Below are 27,197 nucleotides of genomic sequence, written 5' to 3'. Positions count from 1 at the left end.
ACTGCCACACCTTGCCTGACACATATCTCAAAAGACTTGAAAGATCATTTCTATTCAGTTTTCATCAGGCTTAAAGACCAGCAGTTATCAGATACTGTACTCTACTCAAAGCTTCACTAAACTTCCTGATAGGGTATTCTCTTTTCAGTAAGAAGCTGTAATAAGCTTGCTGCAAATTCAGAGCAATATTTTGACTTACGTACTGAATACTTGCAGAAGATATTTTCCCCTCATTATAGAGAGGAAACAAATCTTTATAAATTTAACTGTGATGAAAACAGCTATTCTCCATAGGAACAGTTTACAATAGGTCACTGAATACTTTCCATCCCTTAATATCCATTCAGACCACTTCTCCCACTACATTACAATTACTTCTGTCCAATCATACAATAAAAAGCATTCAGTCTCCCTTTTGCAAGTTCCAAGTCCCACCAAAAATATCCAACCTTACTGTTTTTCCCCCATCCATTCAGCAACTGCCATGGTTATGTGCATGGAAAAACATTATTAGGAGAGTCTAATGGATTTTAATTGTTTTCATTGCAAATGTTTCTCCCCTGTGGGGGAAAAAGAAAAAAAGCTCTAATCATATTGTCTCTTTGCTCATTCTTAACTCATCTTCCTGTTGTCTCTATTATTCTTTCCTTCTGTTCATTCTTCTTCACATCCTGCTTCTCCAAATACACCACCATGCCTTTTACTTTACTCTTTCTTGCCCTGCAGGGAAGCTCATTGCTCTCCACTTCCCATCTCTTGATGATGTCACTTCTCCTCAAACAGAACCTGCCATAAAAATCTATCTCCGCTTCCTTGATTCCTACAAACCATATGCAAAAGCAATAGCAGAAATTGGAAAATGTGGTAAATGTCCTCTACCAGTGATCAAGTCCCTGCACATGATATGCAAGTGCTCTGATAAAAGAACATAGTCTGAAAACCTTTTGTACTGATAGATCCCATTTCTAGCTGTAAAAAACAAAGGAAACTGGCAGTTGTACCCACAGCCTGACGGTGCCTACAGGCCGCATTCAAAACTAAGATCTCAAAAGCATTTTGGGTGCTCCACGCAGTAAAGCTGGTCTTCACCAAGACACCCCACAGTCTAAATAGATCAAAGATGCCGTGAACAAGACAACAGAAACATCATTATAAGGTCACAACATCTACCCATGATGATGAGACTTAAATGCAAAGAGCTAATTAAGTTGAACCAGTTGTAACTTGTACCTGGTTTGAGAGTCTGTCAGTGGTGGAAGGTAACACCAGCTCTTTTTTCTAGAAACCACAAGTTTAGCTCTCAGGTGCAAAGAGAATCTGAAGTTCAGCACATCTAAGCACCTCCAACTTCTGATCTAACTGAAGACCATACCCAGATGCATCTTCCATTGCAACAAAGAGAAATGCCCAGTGCTTCTTTTTGACTACTCTCCCTAATGAGCATCACAGGTCTTCCAAGTCCATTCTGACACCATCTGACAGAATATATGCAGGACAGATTTCTCACATCTTCTGAGGTGCTTATTTTAACATAATAATACATTTCTCAAGAACTTGAAACAAATACAACCAATACAGAATGGGATATTGTGTTTAATTAAATTAATCTTTATTAATAAAATAGGGGGAAAATATGCACGGCTAATACTGCAATTTTTTAAGCTTTAAGAAAAAGGTCTTCCTCTCCCCCCTCCAACTAGCTGTAAGATACAAGGGAAAATTTATCTTGTGTATTATCTAATAGGCCTTCCAGAACTAAAGACCACAGGAGGTAAGGCTAACAAAATTAATATGCAAAGAAGTTCAGCACTAGGGACCCATAATTTTCTTACAAATGGTTTCACTTTAAGGATGAAACAACACAAGACAATACCAATTTCTTTCTTTTTTTGCAAATAGATGATGCTTTAAAAAAATTAACGCATGACAGCAGGTGGGAAGAAACTAGAGAAGTGAATATTCAGAGTAGAGAGTGACTACAGATTTGATTTACTTAACATTTTACTAACTGATTTGAATTCTCTGATATATGAAAACAATGTCAGGAGATATATTTAATTAAGACAAGACTGGTTGTCATTTAGACATGAAGTAAACATTTAACACATCTAGTGAATTATTAAAGCAAATGAAAAATAATCTGACCTTCAGAAAGCAGGATCATAAATAACAGGGACTTCAGAACTTCTACTTGGCTATGTTTGAAAATTCTGTTGTTTTTTTTTTTGTTTGCATTAAATAGTAACTGAACAAAATAACCACTGCCAAATGCATTATTAAGTACAGAGGGTTTCAATGGCAAAGGTGCACTTCTATTGCAGTAGTAGATTTATAACACATGTGTATGTAAGACTGTTATGAAACATGACAGAAGAAATCATTCTTGCTTCTGCGTATGGAATTGACATTGGCATATAGGTTCTGTACTTCATATCTACTTGGTAAGGTGTCAGCCATAAGTAGGTATTGTTTCTCTTGTAGCAAAGAGCTCATTGAGGTTAGATTTCAGACATACATGGCTGCACCCCAGGAAATGGTTCAATGTAATAGCATTCCCATCAATTCAAAATAGGTGAGCGTCAGACAAGCGTCAAAGGTAACAAATTAGCTCAGCATAATTCAGGATTTTAAAATTAAGACTTTGTAAGAAGAGAAAGGTTGTGTGTCCTGGCCCAAATATCGCATCGTTGCATTTATATATGTCAAATGTACTGTACTACAGTAATAAATATACTGATAAAAATTATGTCCTTGAATTGAACCCTCATTTAGAGTTGGGTGCTATTTCAACAAAGAACATTGTAACAAGAACACTGTAACCAATCCTGCAGGACATTCATTAGAAAAGGTTTTTTTATTCATTTTTATCATCCTCCTTACACATTAGAACAGCTTTGCACTTAGACAGTCAATACATCTTTGAAAGAAATCAGAAAATAACTTCTGATAAGGACTGCAGAATTTTTTTTTTTTTAATTTTAGCCTTCACACATTGAAAATGTTTCATTTTTATACTGTAGAAAATGGTATAAATAGTGTCCACTGTCATGAGTAGCAATCCAGCATGCAAGTAAGTAGGGGCAGTTGTATAGATAACTCATGACTATTATGATTCTTCACATTTGTAAAGGTGTATGCAGACATGTTTGCAGGATTGGGAACAAAGATTGTTCTAAACATGCTTTCCCTTGAATAAAACTTTTTTTTTTTTTTTAAAGAGATGAGGAACAGGCAGAACACAGGGGCTTTTTCCCCTGTAAACTACTAATGTCACAGTTTAAATTCTATGTGAATCTTCAATTCTCATTTATACTTCGTATTACAGCTTGCAAAATTTAAATATTTAAGAAGAATTTGACATTTTTGCTAAAATTAGTGGAACTGAGGCATGACTCAGTGTAAGGATATGAAAGACATGATTTTAGAAGAGAAAAAAGTCAGGTGAACAAGTCCCTATCATTTTAAGGCATACACAGTAAACTCCGCATTCATCTATGTGATTTTTCAGCAGTCTTACTGAGAAAGCATGCGTTAGTACCAAGTCAGATCTTTTTTACTAACAAAACAGCTCTTAAATCATCTTTAAGTAGGACAACATCCTAAAATCACTGCATTCCTTGAGTAAGGAGCCCCACCTCCCTTTCCTGGATGTGTGCAAGGCCAGGCTGGATGGGGCTTTGAGCAAACTGGTCTAGTGGGAGGTGTCCCTTCCTGTAGCAGGGGGCTTGGAACTGGATTATTTTAAGGCCCTTCCAACCCAAAACGTCCTATGATTCTGGTGAAGGTAGCAGCTCAGCAGGGAAGTTGTGCATGTGAAAGAGTTTCTAGGGCTATTCAGTCCCAGCACATGCACCTATAGATGGCTGTGCTGTAAACCTGCAGTATGGTCAGTCCCACACCTTATCTTATTCATCATTGCTTCGTTTTGATTCCTTCATTTTAAATACTTTCAAAAATTAATTCATCAACTCAAATCTGAGAAGTTGTGTTTTTAAAATAATTGCTCTTGTGATTATCAGTTCTTAGAGCCTTAATTTTGGCATTAGAGGCATAATAGCAACAAAAATAAAACACATTATTTATAAATTTATAGTATTGTACATTATGATACTTTTAAAAGACTAAAAATCAAGCTCCATTTCTTCAACACAAAAAGGCTTTGAAGTGTAATCTCTGGGTTTATTGATACATTACATAAAGTTCTTTTTTCGCTTGCACTGTACAAACATGTCAAACACTGACATTGATACTGCTCTGAGTACAAATAATTTCTTGTTTCTCTTTGCACTCAATCTATTATCTTCTACTACATTTAATAAATTAGTGTATGCAATTAGGCAATATAAAATTGAATTACTTTATACATTATCAAATTAATTGTAAATCAACTTTGCCAAAGCCATAAAATATGAATAGCTAATAATAGCAATTATTACAGTACGCTGTAACAGTTAAAGAATCATCTTCTTTTAAGGAGAAGGAAGAGGATAATGAAAAATGCTCAAATTAAATACAATACATATTTGGGGGGTGGGAGATGCTGCTTTGATTTCAATAAAGTGTAAACCTGTAGTAAAAAACTGGAATAAAGTTGGAAGGTTAGAGCAGATTTGTTTATGAAAAATGATTTTCCTTGTCAAATGGCTCCCACATGAGGAAAACAAAAACTTCCTAAAATTTGCAAACTTAGGGTGTTTCATTTAAAAGACAATTTTTCATTCAAACACAACCCAACACTTCCACTTCCAACCCAACAATTCTGTGATCCACAATGTAGACCAGCATTACATGCCAACACCTGACAGCCACACATAACACTGCCACATGGAATTCCCAACACAGTCAAAGGTATTTTATGCTCAATAACACAGCAGAGTGTTTTTTTATGGGGCTTGGGGTTGTTGTTGTTGTTTTTTTATAGGATAATACAGTGTCTCTTTGACAATAGATTCTTACTTCTGGTTGTCACTGAGCATCCAAGGCAAAGGTCACTGCCTCCCAGCAACTCCCAGAACTCCCCCTGAAAGCCCTATGCCAACAATAAGGCAGCATGCTTACACAAGCTCTTTCTTCCCAGACAGCTTCTTAGCCACAAGCCTTCCAAAAAGGATAGGAACAAGAACTCAAAAGCTGGAAATGTTTCTAGCTCATGTCCCTTCATTGACAGGTTGGACATCCTTGCCCTCTCCTAAAGTGGATAACATCAGACACATCAAGCATCAATTACAGGAAGACTCTGGGGAAAAAAAAAAAAAATCAAGTCCAGAGTTTTCTCAAATTTCCCCATAAGAAATGATGCTGCACTGTTAATGGTCTTGCCTTTGAGAAAGGCTGCTTCTCCCTTTCTGTTAAAAAGGCAGTTAAGCCTTTCCCATTTTGCTGTAAAAGCAAGATGCTCTAATGTGGAACATGTAAATATATTAAAGAACGTCCAAATGCTCATTCTTTCTTGCTCATTATTGTCATCTAGAGCAACTGTTTGATATTCTTCCTGTTTTCTTAGTTGCCTCCACTCTTTAACCTCCCTTGAAATTAAAAGGCCATTTCTTTTTCCTCACAGTTGCCATAAATCATATTGTGAAAATTTTTTTTAAATCACTATTCAAAAACATTGAAGCATTAAACCATGCATTATGTTACCCAAGGTCCAAGTGGAAACAAGCAATTATCGAGTATCCAAACTGTGGCAGTACTTACACAGGAGCCAAAAAGCAACTGTAAAGAAAGTCAGTACATTCAAGGTGCAAAAATGAGACTTATGCTGAATTGGATTTAATGGAACACAAAATATTTTCTTCCTTTATGAGAAGGCAAACTCAACTCTGTTTATCCTCTGATATGTGAGGAATATGGAGTTTCAGATTTATTTTTACAAGAAATATGGTGTATCTATCTTAAATTTGTAACAATCTTGGGCTACATCAGTCTTGCAATTACTGTAGCACAATTTTCCCTATCAACAAATAGTGTGGACTTACTGTTTACCTTTCAGATGCTTTTATTTGCCAAATTATACACCAAATGGTCCCATGGGCTTGCTGAATATATGGGTGCTAACAATGAAAAATGTGCATAGTTTTAATACCAACTTTGTAAATTGCCTTAATAATAGCTTGTATAATGTAATAGTATTTTCAACCAGTACTTTTAATTTCTAGCTCATAAAGCCTTTTCATTGAACCCCAAGGGTGTAGCAATAAAAGTAAGATTTAATTTTGTATATAATGTGGCCTAAATTAGTTTTAAAGCAATAGGAGAAACATGCAGCTCAAAGAGATAAGACTGAAATTATTATAACTTGATGAAATTTCCTATAGCAAAATTAATCATTATTTCCATTTTAACATAATTTGACATAAAAAAATATAAGACTAATGTAGATCTAATCGAGGTATATATTTTTAAATGACTTTACTATAAATTATGGAGGCCATAAAAAGAGTGATGCAAACCATACGACAGTAAATGTTTTGAAGACACTTTTGAAGATTAGGTTAAGTATGGTATTTATTCAATTGTATGAGCTAATGAAGAAATAGCACCTAACAACAACAGTATTCTATAATTATATTTATATCTTTGACCACAACTGGAAGTTCAACCCAAAACTTGACATCACAATCTCATGGTTGTCAGTCTTCGCATGGTTGTCAACTATTAGTGACGTTTGGTCATTTTGCATTGAAGTATCTCTCCTGAACCCATGTGGTTATGGAGAGAAAATCTAGCAAGCATAAATGAAAAAGCAGCTGAAAAGAGACAGCACTTTTAAAAGGTCCAAAATTATCTTCTCAGACTTATTTTATCCATTTATTATGCTCATCTTTGTTCAGAGGCTTTATGCATTCTTGAAGGTTCAGGCTTGGTAAGCATACCATGATGACACATGGAAAAATCTTCCAACTCAGCAAGCTAGTGGGTATTCACTTGTTTTATAAGAAAAGATTTATGTTTAACTGAGATCTACTTTTTTTAAGTACACAACACAAAGCGAGGCCCATCCTCTCTGCTGTTCTGATGGCTCTGACTCTTTATAGGAAGATGTTAATCAGTGCTACATGCTTTGTACTGTAAATATTTCTCTTTGGCCTAAAGAAGGGACAGATTACAGCTCTCCTTGCAGCTAAAGCTGATAGGACTTGAAATCAGACAAGTACAGGAAAATGAGAAAGGAAAGTTCTATGAGGATATCAGATGTCAGAATTATTGTCAGTACTTGCAGCGTCTTGAATGTTTCAGACACGTACTGAAAGTCTGTTCTGCTATCATGTTATATGATGATCTCAGCTCTGTGATATTAACACCTGCATACCTGGCTTTAACATGCAAGATCTCACATTTTGGTTACACCTGGAAAAAAAAAAAAAAAAAAAGACTCACCGTCTTCAAAAACATCAGTGACATACAGAAAGGAGTGACAGACAGACACTTCCTCAGCATGTTTCAGCATCAGTGTACCCAGCCAGCTCTCTAACTCTAAAGATTGCTTCACAGTCCATCAGGTGATCGGACTTCGAAAAACTTTGTCTAAAGAATCCTATAAGTTCTTGTCTCTGGCCAAGGGCAATTAGAGTAAGTGTTAAAACTCCCCCCAATTTCAGTGTGAACAAGCTCAGGCTCATCAAAAGTGGCTTTGTAGAATATCCTCTGTCAGTGTTTCTTTTTCAAAGTTCATTTCATCTTCGTAAGCCTTATTGATTTCTACAGCTGCTGCTCTGACCCCAGGAATTGAATAACAGGCTGCAGCTCCCAGAACAGCACCTTCCAGCCCCAGGTTTCACATATTGGGTATTTTGAATACCTAAACAGCTTCATTAACTATTTGTGTTTCTGAAACTTTGCAGCACATTCAGTACAAGCAAAAACATGTTGTATATCAAGCAACATAAAGAATTATGCACATGAATCGTACATGCACATTTATATACTCCAGAAGGAGGAAACGTTAGCTGTACATTACCATCATTCCTATCATCACAGCCCAACACTTGATGGGGTTGTGGGAAGCGGGGGTTGGGCTGCACTCCCTGGGTACTAAGAAGCTTTGGGCAAGCTGCTGCTGCCTCTGGGCACAGCCAGAGGTATGGGCACAAGTGTCCCACTGTCACCTCCATCACTGCAGAGCTCAAGGGAAAGCTTGATCATGGAGGCAAAAATAGCTAAGGTTCAGAAAGATGGGCAAAGAGTAAATGAAAGGCAAAAAGAAATAGTTGTTTAACAGTGCATCTTATCTAAGCAGCAGTTAAATTTGTCTGTGCTTTGTTCACACAGTTAACTTGATTTACTTCAATGGGATTGTATGACTGGATAAGGCCAACAGACCTAAAACTTCACCACTCAATTTTAACAAAGTATAATTTATTAAAATATTATCCATTTCTCAAGGTGATTTCTTTCCCTAACACATTCTGAGTAATGTTATTCTACAAACAAGCAAGCGCAGCCATGGAGTGCCTTCCTGCCCAGCCACAGCAGCCCCACATACAGGGGCAGCAAAGCCATAGATCAGTCTTTGGACATCAATCATGTATCCCCACTGAAGCATTTTCACAGTCTGATTGTGAGTTACTGACAACACACCTCAACACAGCATTAATTTCTATCTGAATAAGCCTTTTGTTTTTGGTTTTTGTTGTTTTTTTTTTGTTGTTGTTGTTGTTTGTTTGTTTTTTGTAGGCTTGTAGACTTTATTGATAATGCACTTTGCTTGGTCACTCAACTGATTTTTCAATTTGGCGCTGCAAACAACAGTTGTGGCCAAATTGCCACCAGAAGGCAACTCAGTAGGAGAAAGGTTTAAAGTTTAAACGAGTATTTCTCATTTTTTTGTTGTTGTGCTGCTGGCAGCTACCAAACAGACAGGAAAGGAGCATCACCTAGCACTGCTTCTCTTGCTGGGCCGCTAGAATTGGTGAGCACAGGCCTCTCCAAGCAGCATTCAGTGCCAGAGCTGAGCTGATGCTCAGGAAGAATTTGCGTTGCCAGTTTTTGAAGTGCTGCCAGTTTGCCTCGAAATTAGTAAGGGCTGTTTTAGTATTTCCTTTCTTCTTTGGTAGAGATATTTTTGGTTGCACTCAAAAGCAAGCTACAATCCTTGAAAGCTTATTTTGGTTTTCCCTCTCATCTGTAAAACTTCCATTCATCCAGGCTGGAAGTAGAAAGAGTATCTTGCTACGAGGGTGATCAGTTACAAATGATAAATAGCAAGTAGCGAAGTGCTGAAAATCCAGGCATTATGATCAGTTTGCAAACATACTTTGTGCTCAGCATTTCACTAAAGTGCTCAATGAGCAATCGTGAATAATGAACATAATAGTATTAAAAAGAAAAAATATAACTTTGTTCAGTTAAAAACTGGCAAGAAAAAATGTCAAATAAATTATTCCATATGATCAGTTTTCCCCTCCAGTTACTGCTTTACCCTCCTCTCCACAGCAAGAACCACCAGGACACGCCTGCTTTTTTCCTCAAGTTTTCTGACCATCCACTGGAGTCTCCCCTTCTGCCTGCAGCCCTAGTTTGCCCCACAGCTAATATTCAGGGGGCTGCAGCCAAGCTGCCCTCTACACAAGTGCTCCAAGCTCACCAAACAAGTATGCTGAATTTTCAGAATGCAGAATGAGCTCCCTTATTTCATCAGAACTAGGCTCATACCAATGCCCGGATTTAAGCCTGAGGTACCTAGCAGCTCCCTCATGGGGAATGAGATGAAAAGAAAGAGTTAAAATTTCACTGCTTTGGACAAAACAGTGTATTTGTTCAAGGAAAAAAAGTGATAACGAGAAGATATGCATGCCTGATGATGAATGAAAGCCTGTTTGTACCTAATGTATCGAAGAAATTGTTCAAGAGCAGTTAATTTCACCATTTCAATGTCTTTATGAGTTATCTGCCACAGAAGTACTTGTTTTAAAAAAGATGAGTTGCCTGGCAACCACTTTAACATAGAGCAGCTGACTTTCCTGAACTTTGGGAAATGTTTTATTCATCAGCTGGTATTCTGTGCTCACTTCCCTTCACTTCCAAATTCCCTTTACTGATTGCTTACATGCTTTTTACATTCTGCAGAGCAGCCTCATGGTCTATCCAAGACCACGCAAGAACAGACAACACTCTTTTCCTAAGTCACTTTAAAAAATAATAAGCATTCATGTTGTAATTGTTATTGTATAAATACTCATTATATGACTGGACCTAAGCTAGTCTTATGGTGATAGAATATTTGGATGAGAAGTGTTGTTTGTTTTTTTTAATTTAAAAAATAAAATATGAGAGATGTTGCACACCTCCAGGAACTGCACAAAAATCTGTTGATACCAGTTTTATCATAGGGAATTAAGACACTGGTAAAGAAAAAGAGAGAAAAACAAGAACTGTTTTAGGTTATAACACTTGGAAAAATTACAAGAAATTGAGCAACAACAACAACAACAAAAATGGGGAACATACAGAAGAGAAGATCTTGCCAATAATGAAATGTCTCCCAGGGGAAATAACAGCCATCTCTCATTCTGAGCTTTTTCCTCTATAATTTGTATAGCAATGCAGAACCTAAACAGACCAAAAGAAAGACACTGACTTTTTGACCCACCTATCTTTTTGAAGCCTTCATTATCAAACACAGTTTGATAAGGCACCCTCATGTGTTGGTTTCTCCCAGTTTTCCACATGGGGAAGGTAGTGTTTGATCTCCAGCTAGGGGACCGCAGCACTTGAAGGGCACACACAGAGCAATGCACCTCCAGGTCTTGACCTGAGGAGCTTCAGGAGGGACTGTTATTTTGGATAACAGTTTAGAGTATGGTACTGATGCTGTGAAAGATGATGGTACTTCAACATCCCTGAACCTAAGTAGGTGCACTTCCTATTTTGAAGCAGCATCAGAAATGCACACCACTCTGTTTTCAAGCTCTCTTGTCTAGAACGACATTCTTGTTTACATATCATATAAATGTTCTTTAAATGTGTAAGAAAATAGCACTTCTGAAAGTAAATTAAAAAGAAGCAAATAAAAGTGATGTGCCAGGCATTGCAAACACGTTCTAGTTGTTTATATTTTAGCTACTGGTTCTGACTTATTTATTACTTTTGAAGTAAGTTAAGAGAAATTGTTCAGTAGTAAAGAACAAACAACTATAAGCCATATTTGTCAACAAAACTGCCCAACAGTTCTCCTTACAAGAAGAAACAAATGAACTTCTGTGTCCTTTGAAAAGAGCCAGAGAGGGATGCAGGCCCATACCTTGAGCAGTGTGGCTGAGTCTCACCCCAACACCCAATCACGCAGAGCTCTCACGTCATGCAAAATGGCACATGACCATTTCCCATCATCACACTCAAACATTCACTGAATCAAAAAGCCCAGACAAACATCATATTGTTATCTCCTAATTATCAGATGCTTGACCTTGCTTGGCTCCAATATTTTTTCTTCTCTCTCAATCTTAGTGTGCTATGTGAAAGTGACCTCCCAGGTTCCCATTAAATGGTAACAGAAGGTGGTCACACCCAATCTTTCCTTCAAGAGGGAGAAATGACTCCACGTAAAGAAATGAATATGTGTAAAGAAGAGTCCAAGAACTAAAAAATCTGCAGATTTTGTTCTAAAGTCAGAAAAGATAAGGAAAAATTCAAGCTCATTCTCTAAACTTCAGGCACTTGGAAAGTTTTCATTAACAACCCTGGGGAAGGCCTGCTTTTTGAATTTATCTGAACAAATGCATTGTTCAGAGGCAAAATGGATTTCTCAATGACCTCAAGCATGATCCAAGTGCTGCTTAGTCTTGTGTTTCAGGATTTCTCAATATCTGAATGTATACATAAAAAGAGTGATTCACATAAGGAAAAAGAGCAGAAACTGAGGGATGAAAACATTCTTTCCTTTACTATACTACTGTCATTTCTGATGGAGAAATGTAGACTGGCAACTAAAAGTAGATTTCAAGGTATGTATAAGTGCCTTATGACAACTTACGGAAGCTGCTATCATGTTTGGTTGGATACATCTCCTTTCACTGCTTAGCAAAGGTCCTTTGCTTGCCTCCTCCCATCTTTCTCACATGCCCCATCCCACACCCAGCCCTGGTCCAAGTCCCAGACAGCACTCACTTCCCACAGCTTCTCTTGCATGATCCAGTCACTGTCTGTGGTCAGATTCACTACTTTTGGCTCAGTGTGACCAAACTGTGGGGTCAGGTAACAACAGGAAAGCAGAGACACATTGATTAAAAAAAAAAAAAAAAAAAAAAAAAAAAAATCTTGCTTGAATATGACTAAAATGCAAGTTCATTAAAAGTTTACTTGTTGGCCTGCTTTATGTTGAATAATGATTTCATGCCTTATTATCTATTGTTGCTAATACTGTCAGTAGCAATTATCTATTGTTAAGATATTGATCACACACCTCTACTTCTATTGTACACCTCCTTATCTACTATTCTAAGACTAGCTCTCTGTCTAAGGGCAAAAAAGCTCTCTCAGGAACATCTGATTGCCACTGATCTGGTTATTAGTAGCTAATACGGATAGTACCAGTTGGGGGACTCATTACACTGCCTGCTCTCCAACATAAATATATTTTTAGAAGCTTTAAGGAGACTGCAATTAAGTGAGGCAATGGTTATTCTTAGCCTTTTATCTGCCACGCAAACACTACTAACATAAATAAAACCTGAAGCATCCGTCAACACATGGAATGCGCTCCAACGTGGCCTCACGGCATGAAAATGAAATGGGATCTTCAGATTTGTTTTCAACTGAGCAAACAAGGTAATTTTTAGGGCAAGCCTTCAGAGCTACCCTGGTTTAGTAAATACATGCATATGGTGAAACAACTTGACACAGCATTAATTGACACACTCACTATCCTTTAAAGAGTTATTGTTTTAGTTCAGTTTTCTAATGGAAAGGAATTTGTTGCACTGAAACTTGATATTATTACTACAAACTCAATAAAAATATTTTTTTAAATCAAAAAGTCTCCCGCTTTTCTTAAATATAATAGTAATTGAGTCCATGTTTTCTGAGCTATGCAACAAACAGCTTTTTATGCATACCTTGTATTCCTCTTGGAACAAGATGTATTTTCAAAGGCATTGTGAAACAAAGTGCATAAGCAGTTGGATTTGAATATAATATATTATACCATTCAATCAGCTTACTAGAGACCATAGCCTTAAAAATAAAATTATACCAGTAATGCTGACATTTGTGCTCCAGAGGGAGATGGTTAATTCTTCAATAAAAAGTAGAAGGATTTGCATCTGCCCTGGCTGACAACATAAAAGATCAACATTTTTCTTATACTTAGGGCAAAATGGTCTCTGTAAAAATCAAGTTAATGCAATATTATAGCTGCAGAGTTAAGCATATAAAAATGATAGGAAAAAAAATGATGATATTCACAGTTAGAGATGAACATTCAACCTTAATTCTGTTGTTTGGTGTGTTTGCTTTAAGATGTGCTTTACCATTTTGTGACTGCTGCATTAACAATATGATTAAAAATATTCAGCCAAAAACATGCAGCAATCATGTGAAATCTTCTCCATTGAAAAGAAAACTCAAATAAATGTAAAGTTTACATGGTATATTCCAAGCTAACATCTTACTGTGGCTTAGACGGTGTTTTACCTATAATGAGAAATTCAGTGCTTCTCATTCTTCACTTACAAAGATATTTCCAGAATATTCAAATGTGATAAACAATATAATCAGGGAACAGGAGCACAAGAGTAACATGCACTTACTATGTTCTACTTTGATGACAGATAATCTCAAACTTAAGGAAGGAAATGAATCAGTTTGAATACTAACATTTTATACAAAAACATTTTTTACTTCAAAGTGTTAGCTACCAAAACTAGAAATATCTTTTCTTCCAACATAAGCCACTGAATAAATCCAATAATATAGCACTTAATGAGTTTCTTGTAAAGGCAATCCTGTAACCTATTTGTGGTATATAACTCTATTTTCACAGCAAAAATCTGAAGGAACAATACTAAACCCAAAAAGCTATATAATGAAAAATAATAATAATTAATAATTGTATTTATCTCTAAAGACAAAGACCGTCCCTGTTAAAACCCCTCCTAATTCTTTTGGAGTCAAGCTGGCAAAACAGCCAAGTTACTCCCCTACAACACCTCTCTTGTTCACAATGGCAAACTGCCCCTCACCAGGCCCTGCCTACACACATTGTCTACACCAAATTAACTAAATCAGTAGGAAAAGCTTCTGTTAAAATCGTTGTCACTTCATATCACAGACAGAATATCACTGGTAGAGTTTGTTTATTCCAGCGCTGCTTGTTTTCATTAAAGTTATTCTGAAATAAAGATCTTTACAACAAACACGCTTGTGTTCATGGGAGTCTGTTCCTTTGATTTAAAGAGGATCTGTTTCCCGAGTAATTCAGCTAAATTATTAAAACAATCACATAAAAAGAATATAGAGGACTAGATGATGGAAACCAAAAACACTTTCACCTTTCTTTCATCACATTTTGTTTGGACTAAAAACTTGCAGATCTCGCCTAAGCCTACAGTCATAAGCACAGCAAAGATAATGATTTGGAGAGCTCTGCAGTGTTCACATCTTTTCAGAGCTGCAAACAGTTGAAACAGAAAGGAAAATTATCATTAGTTCAATACTGTATGAAAGTGTCCTTTTAACAAGAAAATGCTCCTCTTTCAGCTTTTCTATCTGCAAAAAAAACAAACTCTTGGAAACTTTTCCTCATTATCTGTGATTTATTTCCTATTTCTAGACCCAGAGTGTAATAATGGTCCAAATGTAATAGCCTTGACCTTTGCAGCTCTTCCCAGGGAGGTCACTGAGAATCTTGTTTAAGTAAAGAGCAAAAATTTCAACCCAGCAATAACATGATGCACTTCGATAACACCATAAAATATATATAAAGGCTTTATCTACTGGGACACATATACCAGCTGTCCCTTGTGTCTAGCTGTACAGTCAACATATTTTAACAAGCATGGAAACTGAGGTGCACTGAGAGTGACTCAGTCAAGAGTTTCACCCTTGACTGAAACTGGTAAAGATGCAATGGGATGACAGATTTTCAGTATACAGTACTCACTTTAACCATAATCCCATCGTTCTTCCCATCACAGTCTGCATCCTCAAGACACAGTCACTATTTTAAAATTGAAGCATGGTCTGTGAAGATGAATACTGCTTTTACTGCTCTTCTGTGGTGAATATTTGAAAATCCCAAGGAACTTCCATCTCATTAGGTGATGCCCTCATCATAAAATTCTTGCCTCTTCTCTCCTTCCTGCTTAATCCCATTGTCTCCTTTTCTAACGCAGCGTATGTTAGCACTGCTATTTTTGGTACAGTCCAAAAACTCAGTCTCCTGCAAGTCTTTCTACTTACAGAAAACCCAGGCTGTTAAAAGAAAACTACGAATATCTTGCTATTTTCAAAAGGGGCAAACAAATTGGCATGAAGCCTGCCTGGAGAGCATAGTTATCAGTCAGGAATCACTGGTGTCTTCTCTCCCACCATGCTGTCAAAACTATTAAAAAAAAAAAAAAAAAAAAAAAAAAGGCAACAACTAATATTCAGATTAATAAAGACTCATATGATTCCCAGCTGTTGACTATAAGTGGCAATCCATACACAGTCTTTGTACCCAATGTGGTTTACACAATACCCATATTTGTTTCTGCCTCTCAGTCAAGCTCCAAATAGGAACTGGTATGTAGTAGGAGCTGCACAAATAATTTATTGTCTGTCTTACATTTAAGGAACTGCAAAAAGAATGTGGGAAAAAAAAAAAGAAAAAAAAAAAAGAAAAAGAAGGTTTTTGTCCATTAATCAGGACCTTATAGAGGAAAAGAATGGAGTTTTACTTGTTAATAGTGAACAGCACTTTGTTCCTTTGGATTTCATGACTTTCTATAAGGCACAGGCATTCATATGGCTCTCACATTTTCCAAGAAACCATGCAGAAGTTAAGTTTAAGCATTTACCCAGAGCTGCAAGGAGTGCTGTTTTCTTGGAAAACATTCACAGTTCTCCTCACTGTACCATCTTTTTAAAACACATTCTAGGTTGACGTAGCCAAACATGTATTAAATATTAATATAACACATTTATATTGATTCCTGTTTACTTTCTGGGGAAGCATAGCAATAAGTATGGTGCCACACGACAGCACTAGCTACATTATCTCCAACTACTTTTAAATACCATCCTTCAGCATCGCAGGGCTCCAGCTAATTGGAAAGCCAAAAGAAGGGAATGCTTTACTCATGTGGGCCTGCACTGAGCTGGTCAGCCCTGCCAGCTGCATCCCCAGGAGGTTTCCCACCATGGGCGGTGTTGGGGAGGAGGCAGTGCCACCCTCAGCCGTGGGAGCATCATCTCCCTGCAGTGCTCAGCCAGCACAGTGGTCCCCAGGGTGTTGCTGTAACTTAAACCAGCCTCACTGAGCACAGCTAGCAGCCCCCAGCCTGTGGGAGCCTCTTGCACAGCAGACTTTGAACACCCTGACTTCTGGGTTAGGAGCCGAGGCGGGGCTGGCCACACACACGGGTGGGAGCACATGGAGGTACGGGCTGGGCTGCCCGCTGGGGGGCTGCAAGTTTGTTGCTCTTCAAAGAATATAGCTGTGTACACACAGCAACTTCATCTGAAGGGCACAGTTTTGCAAAATTGACATAAAGGTAAGGCTGTTAGGGGGACAGCTTATAGGAGCTGACCAAAGAAAAAAAAAAACCTCTTTCTTTCCTGCAAATCAGGAACACGTGTTTACTGGTTGTTAAAATTCACTTGTATATTAACTCTTTAATGCCTAAGCATTATCACGTATGGGGAGGAATGACAGCTGAAATTTATTGTATGTTCGCATATTGAGAAATACAAATACATAGCTGAAGAGATGCTGTTTCACAATGTTCTTCCTTGGCAAACTATTCTTCCATTGCACAATTTTACAAATTACGTGGAAATATTCCTACTGCAAATGATCAGTACTGATCAGTCAGATGCAGCTAGAATATGAAGAAAACCTAATGCACTTAACTGTTTGACAAACAAAGCACTATGTTTACAGGCACAAGTCAAAACAGCTCATGGGAAAAGACAAATTTTCAATCAGGGATTGCATTGTCTCCTTCACTAACTACATCATTAAAACTACAATATGAAACAAAGCATGGCTTTGTACTTGCTTCGTTAGTTGGATAGCTTTATTTAAATACATTCAGCTGCAGTCCCTGATTTTTTTTTTTTAATCTTATAGTATACCACTAATGCTACACTCAAACACCAGAATTACCAAATCACCAAAACACCAGGTTAGCGAAGACTGTAATCATTTCTACATGCAGGTTTGGTTTTTGTTGTTAAGTTATATACTCCGAATCATTCAAAAAACTTTGAGGCAAAACTCTGGGTGAAATCAACAGCCTGGATTATAGAGCAAGTCCCTTCTAATTGCAGACTAACTGAATATTACAGGAAGAAACAGACTTTTGTATCTCTAATAATAAATTGCTTTGTAGCTCCTGCAAATAAACCACCATTTACAAAATGACAACAAATGCTGCTTGATTTATTTTCTGCCTTACAAATACAATTGCATCTATACCGGGTTTAACTCATAAAACTACCGAATGGCTTAGGCTAAAAGCAATTTTAAAGATCATTCAGTTGTCGCAGGGTTTGTAACCATGTAGCTGAAGGTCCCGGTTTGCAGGCTGTGCCTGATCATGCTCCATGTTCCTTAGCACACTCAGCAATGGCAACCAGCTGCATGTTAGAACCTCAAGGACCTCCTGCCTTGCAACCACAGACCTAAAAGACACAAACACAGGACACGTACGCAAGTCCTATACATGCTAGATTTTCCTCCTTCTTGTTCCACATCACCTAGATAGAGGTGACATTTCTCTTTCCTGTGGGCACACAAACCCACCTCATTCTACACTGGTGAGGGCAGCTGGTCAGCCCCAGTCCCTGGCTGGGCTGAGGGCTGAGCTCTGTTGCACCCAGACACACTGACAGGCACTTCCAGCCCTGACTTTTCCATCTTTAGCAGTGAAAGACAATGTAAACATCCATGCTGTTTAGTTGCCAAGGATAAGCATGACTCATGAGCAATCTGCTGGGCTGTGGTTTTCTGTTTGGCAGTGGTGCAGCTTAAATGAATTTATGCTGTCCCTCCAGTTCTCCTGTCCAGCCCAGACCTGTTTTGTGTTGCAGCCACAGACAACAGCACCAGCATAACATGGGGCCTTATCCTTCAGCAGCTCACTGCTTGGAAAGATTTCAAGAGTGCTTCTGTCTCATTTTACTCCCTACAGTTCAGCAGTCAAATATAAAGGTAAGCAACATTCAGCATCTGTCCTGAAAAAAATGGACCATTTAATACCTAAAATACCAACAAGAGTGTGAAGTACCTTGGAAATTCAAACCAACTGAGAAGAACCAAGATATATCAACTAAGAGAGTGCTCACCTGGTGATGGAATGCAAAATGTTTGTCCTGGCCACCCCTTGAGATGGGCTTGGTGCTTCACAGTTGTTACGGCCGTGTGTAATATGCAGGGTGAAACCCAAATTAACTAACTGCTCAAGACAAAACAACAGTCTCTGAAATGCCTGAATCTTCATGAAGATATAACAGGAGAAATTCAGAACCAAGTGGAAGATAGCAAGACGTATTTGGTGTTTTTTTTTTTTTTAATTTAAATTTTAACCAAAATAACAGTACAGAGGAGTAAATATAAGCTACAGCCATAATTGGCTTTTCCTTGAAGATATCTTAATACGGTCTCAGATTTACTGGCTTGTGTTTAAACTTCTGTTTGCCATAGATAGGTTCACACACATTTAAAAAAAAAAAAAAAAAAAAAAAAGTAAAAACGTTGATTTAATTATATTGGCCTGTTCTGGTGATACAAAAACTTCTATGAATACCCAGAAGAATGTGTGAGTGGGGAGCGCATCCCTTGTAAGTGCTGAAGTTAAAATGTTTCTGTTGGCTTCCAGCTCTGGAGAGATGGTGACTTTTAACTCTAAGCACATGCTCAATTTCTCTGTGGTAAAGGGATGGGATTACTCATATGTTGAATGCTAATTTCTGGATATTGAAGTACAACACGTACAAAAGTGGAAGAGATAACTGTGGCTGTGGAGACTTTCTGAAGCTAATTACATGAGTCAGCATTCTGGAATGGTTGCAAATGGCAGGTGATTGTTTACTAAATATGGTCATTACATATAGATATGGCTCTAAATACTGAAAATGAGTCATCTGTGTCCTGCCACTGATTTAACTAAGGTTTATTCTGGTACTGGTGCATATAATTCTAGTCATCTGAAATTTTCTCTCAGTACAGAAGTTTTAAGATCAGACCTCCTATGACAATAAATACCTCAATAAGCATTTGTACTGAAGACGCATACTCACAACATGAGCTACATAAACTCATTCTCTAAATAGGAATATTTTAAAAAGAGATCAAGTACAGATGTTTCCAAGTAGAATTTAAGGTCTCCCTGGGCGTCCCCAACCGGTGATCACTCTATTATAAGCATAACTCTTCACAGACAGAGCTCAGATTCTGGTTTACTTTCCCAAGTTTGCACCAAGGAAGTTACTGTTATGCTTCAGCAATTCTTTGCACCCATTACCACACACAAGCCATAAACAGCTGCAATTTCACTGCCCAATCCTTTCTTATACCCTTACAACATTTGTTCTGTTAATGTAGGTTAATTCTGCAAATAACACTTCTGTAAATTGTTCTTGCAAACTGCTACATCATTTATGTAAGGACTTCTGTGAACTTTGAAAAATTAATGCCTTTAATTTTGGTTGATGGCAACATCAGCAGAGCTCTGTAAATTGCACTTTAATGAGATTTTGCTACAGGGGATAATCTGCTACTGACAGAGTAACATCTTGAAAACATCTGTAGACCTATAATTTTTCTATGACGATTAGATCCCACCACAAGAGTCCAAATACAGTGCAGAAATAAAGGGGAAAAAAAAAAATGTAAAGTCTTAAATGAATGTCCAACCTGTTTTGTTGTTTTTTTTTTTTAAGAAGAGACATGCAATGAAAAGTTTCTTGAGCTGAAAATAAATCAATTTTTCTGACTAATTAACATTTAGCTTTATTTAATTAAGAAAGACTATTACTGTCTTCACTGCTGTGCATCTGTATATAATGAAGCAAACAGCAGTAGGTATAAGATACCACAGAGGGATATGCCCAAGTAAGCTAGCACTATAGGTGCAAAGGAACGTCTATTATTGTTAAATAACTGACATCAGAACCTCTCTTTAATGTTGTCATAAATAAAAGAAAGATTTTCACAGATGCCTTCACATATGGTTTCTTATTTGTCTCTGATGGAGACCGGGAGTTAGAGTAGATGCCAAAATTAAATGATTTAAATAGGCAGCTGCATAACACAAACGACTAAATAACACCTTTTGAACACATTCTATTTATAGTGAAGTTCCAACTTGCAAATGGATGACAAATCTTATTTTGCTTATACCACGGTAGTTCGTTGGTAAAAAAAAAAAAAAACCATCAGTTTTACAATACTGTAACTTCAAGGTGCTCTGCAGTCTATTTGGAAGCGCAAAGCACTCAGGATTATCACGGCAAACAGGAGTGGAAAGCTCAGAATCCAAGATTAACTTTAATAGATTAACTTAATCGTTGAAATATGCAGTACATGATTATCTGTAATAGACCCATCCAGGAGGAACGGCAAAGGCAGGTTGAGAGGGGACTTCAATGCAAACCACTGGAGAATTTTCAGTCTGTCATCCTGCAAGTTCAAGTGAAGTGATGGACATCAGAGAAGGCACTTAATGCTTAGGCGATAATCCATCCCTTACCAGTGCTAAGGTATTATATCTTAGGGGTAAAACTTGGCATTAAAAAAATACAGCGTACAGCGCAAGAAAAATGCAGGTGGGTAAGTACTGGCTACACTGCTACACCATTGTATGAAAACCAATATAGGCAAGCAGCACACAAGTGCAATAATCACACAGGAAAAAGAATAAAATAAAAACAAACTAACCCTGTGTTCAGAGCGTTGAATTTGAGGGCTTAAGTTTTAAAAGGCCTGTAGTATTTCAAGCTACGTATTCTTTGGTGGTATCGAAAGTGTAAACACTTTCCTTCGGTTGTTTATTCATGCTCATGAAAAAGTGGGCAAAAATACGAAATGCGTAAATTATTCTGGAAAGAAATTAGAACTTCCAAGTTCTCCAGAAGTCAGAAATCACCTGACACATTAATACTGCCTATTTGCAGCAAAATGGAAGGAACTACGTAGGGGACAATTCTGAACTGTTCTGTCAGCAGCAACATCATGTCCAGAAAGACAAAGATCTAAAGAAGCATCTCTTGAAAAATACATCCAATGTATCCTCTCCTACCTGCCATGAACATTAGAGAAGCAGCATTTAATCCCCCTAACAGCAGATACGCAGCCCAAAACACGCATCCCACTTTGCTGCTGGCAGAGGCAGCTGATGGAGATGAGGGTATTTGCATCCCTCCTCACCACGTTAGCCTTGCTCCAGAGTATTAGACAACTTCTAAAACCACCTACCCTCTTTTTCACCATGATAAAGAGAGCAAGACATGAAAAAAGCAGCTTCAGTCTGTTACAGTTCCCGCTTCACAGAGGCAACAAACCAGGAGCTGCAAGTTTTGTAACAGAAACTTAAAGTGAGAAGAAACACCAGCACTCCCAGATCGAAATTACGTGAATTATGCTCCCTCTTTATAGCTTAGTCTCACAACAAACTGTCAATACCACATGGTATTCATCTATTTTGCTTTTTCTGATAGTATTTTTACTAGCTAGCAGTATACAATTTATACCACTAAGAAGAAACTAGCATTTAGTGGTGACAGCAGTTGCCTTTTGCTTGGTACTGTGTAAACAGGTAATTAGAACTTTACTACAGTGTTTACAAAACCCTTTAGATAGCCAAAATGCATTTCATATATTCAAATAAGTAATGTCAACACAATGTGATCCCATTCTCCAGAGAAGAAGCAGGAGTGACTTTCAATTAAGAATTTCCTAATTCCCTTTGCTTCACTTCTAACAGTTTAAGTCTGCTATAAGTAGCTTCAGGGAAAAACTTTGAAGCAGCATGTGTTTTATTAACTACATTTTGTAGAAATTATTATAATTAAAATAGTGTATTTTATGTAAATGTCGGCTGAATTACAAAAGATACCATGAAGAAAGACTCTTACGTGTGCAGTAAAGAAGCTTACGTGTGCATTTTTCCTCCTAGAAATTTCTCAACAGGCATTAATGTAAACTTGAAGCAACTCTGGATAGTTTTACTTTACACATCAAGCGTGAGCAGCAGAATCAGAAGATAAGACATGTAATGCCACCAAGTAAGCTGAAACAGAGTCAAATGGGACTGATCATACGAAGACCTTCAGAAAAACTTTCTGTGCTGTTGCTTTTGTGGCATCACTTCCTGTGGATGAGAAAAGCTCTGCCTTAAGGTGCCAAGGAACACATAACCACCACTGCCAGAGGGCTCCTGCCTCACTGCTGCTCCTAAACCAGAGATCTTGGAAGGGCCTGTTTGGTTTTATGCCATTCAAGGATTCCTTCACACTAGGCAAAAAACAGCTTTATGTGTAAGACAGATTTCCTTTGTACCACCCTGTGCGAAGAAAGACAAGCTTTTGAATGCTGTCCAGTTCACTTTATTTTGCATCACGTCTCATTGACTCAAAGAGAATAATACCAAAATAGTCAACTAAGAGTGACAGATTGGTAAATGTCACTGTAGTGCAAGAAAAATATTTTTTGAATGTATGCACTTTTTACCATAAAATGCATTCTATTAAATCCATCATTATAAGTATTTGTATTATTTTCTGTCATTTCTTTGTTACTATTTGCTACAATTCAGTGGGTCACAGAGCTATCAAAGTGACTAGAACAGGAACTACATGGCAACAACAGCAAACGTCAGGTATTGACTCAAGATTTTATCCCTTATTTCCAAAGTGATTTTCAGTTTAAAAATCTAGAGAACCCACTGGCAGGGAGAAAAAAAAAAAAGAAAAAAGAAGAAAAAGGTCAGTAATATCATGAAAGGTCATGAATATCAGAAGCAATATTTTGTAAAGATAGTTGCTTAATAAAATGGATATAATATGAAACAATAAAAAAGTTTGAAAAACTGGACAAAAATCACCTTGAATAAAAAAAACAAAAGCCAGTAATTAATAATATTAACTGTCCTATTTCTCAGCATGTCAAGTAATTAAACAACCTAAAGCATCCTAAAACACAATAAAAATGCAGCATTGTGGTAAAAAAAACTAATTAATTAGCATATCCATACTACTATTGAGAATAATAAGAACAAATTAAAAGCATCTACAAAGGAGGAAAAGTGTTGCACCTGAATCTGAAGAACTGCATTTTTGGGTCACTTTAGTAAAACTAGAAAATTTAAATTAACTTACCACAACTGAGGAAAAATAGTCTCAATATTAGTCAATATTACAATCTGTCAATAGAAGCAGGAATGTCAAAGAAATGTCATCTAACTTTCCTGAGCCAGAAGTTGTGAACTTCAACCACTGGACAAGTACACAATTTATTTTCAAGGACAAATACCAGGATTCAATTGATTGCCGTATTGTACACAACTCAGTGAATGATTGTCTTCACTAACAATAACCTAGGAAGATGAAGTTGGTACTTCACTAAAGGAAAAAGCCTAGATTTAAAACTCCCAGCTGATTTTGAAGACACTGCTTCAATTAGGGAGGTTGGAATAACTCGCAGGTTTAAATGTAGTTGAAAAATATTTGAACCAAACCAAAATAGCCCCTCTGTACTTCAGACAGCTAGGCCACATACAAATAAAATCAAATACCTTTTCCTGTCCTCTGAATGCTTGTCAAGTGGCTGGGTGAAATTGAGGGAGCTCAGCCTTACCAGGAAAACAGATGTTGCTTCATCTGGTTTGATGCTCATATGGATGTTGAAGTCTAAGGCTAATAGTACAGTTCCAACAGTAGCTCTGACAGAGTTTCAATGAATACATTTGTGATATATTTCATACACTCTGATAGTCTATACACCCTTGTAACTACAAACTTTGATCCTTCCCTGGAAGTACAGGAAACACCTGGATAGTCTAATAAACTCCACTACACAGTTGGCCACTTTGTGCATTGCAACCAAATTGTAACCAGGTCTCAGAAATATGAGATGTGGATCTCCATTTCCTCTGTATCACAGGCATTGATGCAATACTTTCCATGCAAAAGTGAGCCCCTGGGGAGGATGGTGGTGGAAGAAGAGACGCAAAACAGATGAAAGAGTCAGTAAACCTGAATGTATTTCTATGTAGTACGTTCCTCTTCAAACAAGAGGATGTTGTCCTTTCCCCTGTATGCCTTCTTTGCTGGCACAGATGTAATATCCAAGCTCTTACTGCTCTCTCGGCTACTTTACTCTCCTTTCCTATTCCCATGAATAATGACTTCCACTTCAGGCTTTCAATCTCAGTCCAGAAATTGTGAGCACAAGATTTTTGCTCACTATGGTCAGTAAAGAACAGCTGGCTTTCCTCAGCCCTGCTATCTACCACTTCTCTTTTCAGCAACTTGGATGACAGTGCAAAACCAGTACTTCAATACTTACATTGTGGCATTGAAAAAAAAATTCAAGATTTAGAAAGAGAACTTTTGAGTTTGGTCCTTGATCACCAGCATTAAGATTTGACTTTGTTAACACTGTTTACCATAGAAAATTTACATTGGCTTAATATTTTTATACCTATATATAGATTTGGCAGGTCAGTCTCCTCAAAGGCTAACTTGCTATTTTATCAGTTATTGCTGGTTTTTGCCAATCATTGCAGCTTTAACATCTTTGTATTCCTTCCTCTTTCTCTCTTTTCTTTCATTTTTATTCATTCAGTCATTTGCATACTGAAATAAACACAATGAGCAGTAATGCAAACTCTCCCTTAGTTCATAACGACGTTGCTCAGTCTCAGGCAGAAGAGAGAATACCCAAGAAGGAAGATACATCTTCAATCTTTTTCTTATTTTTTGTGTGCGTAAAGGAATGAATTGTTCCACTGAGACTCTCCTAATCAGAATATTAATCTGCACTGGTATGTTTGATCAGAGGTTTTCTACCTTCTCTGAAACCACTGACTAGGAGATTTAGGTGAGTACACACAGTTAATCCTATGGAAAATGTGTGAAGTTTATCCTTTGTATCATCACTCTTCTTACCTTCCCTGTAGAAATTTGCTACCTTGACAGATAGGTACTCTAAACTTTTTTCAAGAGCATGCCTCATTATTTAGCTCTCGTCATTCTGATTTTCCTGCCTTCCTTGTCATCCTTATCTACCTCAGAACTGGCATGTTAGCATTTTGCTAAGTGCAACACGCAAGCAGCATACTGTATATGTAATAACAGATAATGGTCCCTAATATGGTTAAGCTAAGCTTAACCACACCTAAGCTGCTCATGGTAATGTTGCATCTTGTCAAGGCTTTGCAGTACATTATTTAAAAGTGATGTTATAAGTAATGGATGCTCACTGTGTGACTATTTCTCTTTCATTTAAGAATGAGCCCTATATATGCTTTTATCCAGGCCTTCAGCATCTCCCACAGTCCTTTGGACTTTTCTACTGAATGATGGCTGTACACGGAGAATGTTGGATAGGTCTCAATTTAGGATACATGCTGAGGCACAGTTCCAGTCTTCCTTCCACAAGAATAGATACACTTTGCTTTAACAGCGCATCTTCCTCTTACCTTATAGTGTATGAATTTGGTGGGTTGATGGGTACAGATTAAAATTTTGCATGAATTTCCTCACATGCAGCTATTTTCCTTAGCTTCCCTTTCTCTTGCCTGCACAGGCATTAATTCTTTTTCTTGGTGCTTTTTTAAAACATTGTTTTGTAAGTTCTGTAGCTCTGCCTTATCATTTCTATCTTCTTCTTCTTCTATCATTCTCTTTCTCCATTACTGTTTGTATTCTTGGCAGAGTAGTCCAAATAAATTTATAAAACAAGTTCTAATTTCCAGGAAAGAAATGTCTGTCATGTCTATGAAAAAGTTCAGTTATGGTAGAATAGCTACTAACTGTTCATTAATATTATAAAATATTTTTAATATCAATATTTTTTCAAGTTTTCCAGTGAATTAAAAAATACTTGATGCAGCTGCAAATTCTAATCAAAATAGCAATCCAAACTCATTTTCTAAAACTCCAGCTCTGTTCTGGAGTGAGTAGATTCAATTTTGCCCAAGTGTGTTACACTGCAGTCACTTCAAAAGAGAGGAATTACAACAATCTTGGACTGTAGACTGTTGTTTTAAGTGCAGATTGTCATAAAAGTTCTTTGCACTCCTATTCTTTGTTATAGCATCTCTAATATATTACACTGGGTTATGCCTGGTCCCAAAACTTTAATATTTATTTTAGCACAATATTCCAAATTTCTGTAGGGAATGTGATTTCCTTGGAATTCCTATAGAACTAACACCACCATACTTCAAAATATACGTGATAGAAATAAATTATATTACTAGTTCACAGAAAATAGAAAAAGTTATTCAGAGCAAGTAAAAATAACTGAAGAAAGAAACTTTCTTGTATTCCTTTTAACTAGGATCTAAGTGAAGATATTTAAACAAAAAAAAAAAAAAAAAAAAAAAAAAAAAAAAAAAAAAAAAACCTTCCCACATTTACTTTTGACTAAACCTCTGCTTTAACAACTGCATGTTTTTCAAACCTTTGATTCAGTTCAGTTTATCAGTGCTGGCTGTGCGTCCCAACAGAGCCTCCCACTTCAATGTCAGCGTTAGCATCCTCTAGGTTGCAACACGTTTGCGATACAGGTGCAAAAGGTAGAGCTAAGCATATTTTACTATTAATGAAAAAATGTGTCTAAATGTACGTGTCATCCTCCCTCAACTGATAACAAGCCACCAATTTAAGGTTTCGGTTCTTGTTTTTCTACTTACTGCTGATTGAATTATGTTTCAAATATATTCTTAAAATACACTTAGAAATATGGTATTTTTCCTTATCAAGCTAAGGTATCTCTTCTCTGTTCTTACTACTGCCAAGCGTGTGATTTACACACAGTTTAATTATTC

General features: G+C 37.1%; 1 long non-coding RNA gene across 1 annotated transcript in view; it reads right to left on the bottom strand.

Annotated features, from left to right (window-relative positions):
- Positions 1 to 4,441: 4,441 nt before the first annotated feature.
- The window catches only part of LOC125697567 (uncharacterized), a 31,035-nt gene continuing 8,279 nt past the window's right edge, over positions 4,442 to 27,197 (bottom strand). Inside the window, exons 2-3 of the long non-coding RNA XR_007378856.1 lie at positions 7,313 to 7,350; positions 4,442 to 5,236 (exon numbers count right to left, since the gene is read on the bottom strand). This is a non-coding gene — a long non-coding RNA (uncharacterized LOC125697567). The remainder of the gene's footprint in view (positions 5,237 to 7,312; positions 7,351 to 27,197) is intronic.

This window comes from Lagopus muta, chromosome 9, assembly GCF_023343835.1.
Source record: "Lagopus muta isolate bLagMut1 chromosome 9, bLagMut1 primary, whole genome shotgun sequence".
Lineage (NCBI taxonomy): Eukaryota > Metazoa > Chordata > Aves > Galliformes > Phasianidae > Lagopus > Lagopus muta.
The sequence above is the reverse complement of the archived record's forward strand: the minus strand, read 5'-3'. Positions and strand labels throughout refer to the sequence as shown.